The sequence below is a fragment of the Gavialis gangeticus genome, unplaced genomic scaffold, assembly GCF_001723915.1.
Source record: "Gavialis gangeticus isolate Ggan-Ray unplaced genomic scaffold, GavGan_comp1, whole genome shotgun sequence".
Taxonomy (NCBI): domain Eukaryota; kingdom Metazoa; phylum Chordata; order Crocodylia; family Gavialidae; genus Gavialis; species Gavialis gangeticus.
In genome coordinates this window covers 8,634,584-8,638,252 of record NW_017729009.1, presented here as the reverse complement: position 1 = coordinate 8,638,252, position 3,669 = coordinate 8,634,584, and the positions used below count along the sequence as shown (strand labels likewise).

Genomic DNA, 3,669 nt, shown 5'->3' with positions numbered 1-3,669 from the left:
GAGCGGGGCGGGGGGCTGTGTGGGCACGTGCGGCCCCCCGCCCCGCTCGTGGCGGTTGCGTGTGGTGAATTGGAGACGTTTGTGTGGAAATGTTTGGGCCAATCTGGTGACATTGGGGGAATTCTGTGGGGATTTGGGAACTTTATTGTGGAAACGTGTTGAATTATGGTTTTTTTTGTTTGGTTGTTTATTTGTTTGAAAGCTGGTTATTCTGTGTGGGGATAAAGTCCTTTTTTGGAAATTATGGTGACCGTATGTGGAAAACTCGTGATTCAGGAACTGTTTGTGAAAATGTGTGTGGAAATATGGCGATATTGTATATAGAAAATGATGTGGATAATTTAGGGTCATTTGGGAACTTTCTTCTGTGACTGGTGTGTTGTGGCGCCTATGAAAAATTGTGTGGCAGTTGGGTAAGTATACTGAAATATGGTTACGTTGTGTGAGGGAAATGGTGTGGGGATTTGGAAACCTGTTTTTAGGGCATGTAGTGGCTTTTGTGTGCAAAACCAGCCATTTTGTGTTGTGATAGGAAAACTCTTAATGGAAATGTGCTGGGCCTGTGGGGCCATCTTATCCACTGCAGTGTGGTAAACGGCGTGCGCCTTTTCACTCACGTGAAACTGTCTAACGCGGGTCTGCCCTTTCTCACAGGCTCCTCCTCGTGCCCCCGTCCTTGGAGCCAGCGTGTCGGCAAGGAACCACAGCGTGACGGAAGCGGGACTTGGCAGAAGGGCCCCCAGGAGCTGTCATGGCTGCAAGGGTCACTCTGGGCACTCAGGTGGGTGTGTGGGACCTGTGGCAGTCCCTTGGAAACGGCCAGGGCCCCACTAACAACAGGCGAGTATGCGTTTCTGCTTTGACATGCTCGCTGGACGCTCGGCTTCTGCCTGGACGCGCACAGTCCACATGCCTGCTCCAACGGTAACATCTCTAGTGACTGCAGCTCTTGCCTCAAACTGCTGGTAGCACCCTGCAAAAGCAACACCCCTCGAAAAGCCCCTTGGCTCGCAGGATACTGGGGGCTCGGACCTCGTGGACTTTGTATTCTCCCTTCCTGTGTCTGGTTCAGGTGGTGAGCACTTTGATCTCTGCAAGCTTCAGCACTTTTAGCCACGCAGCCCCTGGGACCCTGTCCTATGTGACAGCTTCTGTCAGCCTCTCCTAGTCTCATCCTTCCCATGAAGTGCTTTATCTTGTCCCAGCCTGCAGCAGACCTGCACCTCTGCTTCCCACCTTCTTTTAGGGAGTTGTAGGGGAGGGGGTAGAATGCTTCCTTGCCCCCTGCTCTTTGCTTCTCTCAGATTTAAGCTGTGTACCTGTTTTAGTTCCCCTTTTCCCTCCTTCTCTGTCTATGCTGCCACCGCACGGCCCCTCCGCTTCACTGTGGCTGCACCATTCTTGCTGCAGTTGCCCGGAGTCTGCACCTGGGCTGCCTTGGGGCTCCTCTCTGCTGCCATCTCTTCTGCCTCTGGGCCAGGAGATGAGGGCAGGTACCAAAACCAGCTCTGTGTTGTCCCCCCCGTCTGGTCCTTCAAGCTGGGCATGGAGCCTGGAGATAAAGGTGGGGAGTGGGTAAAAGGCTGCTCAGTGCCGCCCTCCTGTTGCTTATGCCGGGCATTGCAGCCAGGAGACAAAGGGCAAAAAACTCTGCTCTGTGGGTCCTTAGCAGGGATTCCATTTCCCACAGGAAACTGGCGAAAACCGCAGATTTCTCCTTTCCCAGCGGAAAACACGGATTTCTCGTTTTAGTGGAGAAACCCGCAGATTTTCCAGTTTTGCAAAGAGCTCTCTGCAGGCTGGCAGAAGTGGGAGGAGGGCGGTCAGGCAGGGGGCCACCAGGCAGCCTGGAGAGCAGCTCCTGCAGGTAAGTGCCTGGGGTGGGGCAGTGGTTGAGGCCCCTAGAGGGAGGGAGGGAGCTGGCTGGGGCTGGGGCTGCTGCCCAGCTGGGGTTATATGGGGCTTACGGCTGCAATGTGTAGCTGCGTGGCCCCAACAGGGAGTGGGGCGGGGCTGTGGGTGGCTTGTCCAGGGGGTGGGGCTCGATCCCTACCACTACTTGCTTTCCTGTGATGGGGCAGGGCGGTCCATGCTCCCCAGATCCATGTGTGGGGTATGGGCTGCCAGCTGCAGGCTCAGGCTCCCAACCTGCTGCCCTCCCTCGGGCCCTCTGCAGCCCAGCAAGCGCAGCCTGGCACTGCAGGGCAGAGTGAGCCCACACAGGGAACTGTGACCTCTGTGCCGCCCTGGCAAAGCGTCCCCTGAGCGTGCGGCAGCAGCAAGGTCGGCGGCACAGGGTTGGGTGCCTCATGGGCAGGGGACGTGTTCCCAGGGCAGTGCGGAGCTTGTAGTGGCAAGGAGATGCGTACATGGCTCTGCTGTTCCCTGCAGCAGTGAGTCGCACTTGCTGCGCTGCGGAGGCCCTGGGGGAGGGCAGTGGGTTGGGAGTGTGAGCCCACAGCTGCCAGTCTGCCCCCACCCTGTGCACAGATCTGGGGGCACAGGTCCCGCCTGTCCCTCAGGAGCGTGCACAGCAGCAGGGAGACGGCCCTCCTCACGCGAGCTGACAGCAGGTAGGCAGCGGGTGGGGGCTCTGGGCTTTGCTCCGCTGAAGCAGCTGCTGCCTTGTGCCAGCTGTGGGGGGCTGTGGACCTGGGTTCCTGGTGCCATAGCCCTGGCAGCTGGGATTGGGATTGGGGGGGTTGGGAGGTCTTTCATTTTAATCGTGCATTTTGGGGTTTTTATCAGAGAATTAGCAGGGGATGGGGGTGCCTGGCCTTGTTGCACAGCAGGGCAGTGTGGTGTGGCTGTGCCAGGGCTGTGGCGATGCGGGTGGGCAGGACTTGGCGCTGGATGGACCCGGGAGGAGGGGGTGTCTCGATGGTGTTGTGCAGGGGGTGGGGAATGCGTCTGTGAGCAGTGATGTGGAGCTGTGTGAGCACCTGGTGGTTTTTCTATAGAAAACTGGCCATTTTGTGTGGTGACAGGGAAAAAAATTTGTGGCAGTGATGATTATTTGCAGCGGTCATTTAGTGTGGAGATTTGCAGGTGTTTTGTGGAAATGTTTGGAGAAATACGGTGGTATTGAGAGAATTGTGTGAGGATTTGGGAATTTGTGGAAATGTGATTTTTTGGAGGGGGGAAATTACTAAATTGTGTGTGGTGTTATAGTGCCTTTTTTGGAAATACGGTGATTTTGTGTGGAAAAGTGATGGTCTGGGAACTGTTTGAGGAAATGTGTGTGCAAATATGGTGATTTTGTGTGTGGAAATGGTGTGGTGATGTTTGGGTGATTTGGGAACATTTTTCTGTGGCTGGTATGTTGTGGGACCTGTGGGAAATTGTGTAGGGTTTGGTTCAGCGCATGGATATATGGCTGCGTTGTGTGAGGGGAAATTGTCTGTGGATTTGGAAACCTTTTTTGTGGGCTTATGGCAGTTTGTGTGTTGAAAATTGGCCATTTTGTACGGTGACTTAGGCGTTTTTGTGGAAATGTTCGGGGATGTATTGTGACTGGGGATTTGGGGTGTTTATTTGGGACTGTGTGGAAATGTGAATTTTTTTTTCTTTTTTAAATGTTTTGGTGGAAAACTGGTGATTGTGTGTGGTGATAAAGGACCTTGTTTCTTGGAAAACTGGTGATTTAGGAACCGCTTGTAGAGATGTCTG

The 3,669-nt window shown here is 54.5% G+C and overlaps 1 long non-coding RNA gene across 1 annotated transcript in view; it reads right to left on the bottom strand.

Moving 5' to 3' along the window:
* Positions 1-366: 366 nt before the first annotated feature.
* Positions 367-3,669, bottom strand: part of LOC109292459 — a 9,611-nt gene continuing 6,308 nt past the window's right edge. Inside the window, exon 2 of the long non-coding RNA XR_002096128.1 lies at positions 367-472. This is a non-coding gene — a long non-coding RNA (uncharacterized LOC109292459). The remainder of the gene's footprint in view (positions 473-3,669) is intronic.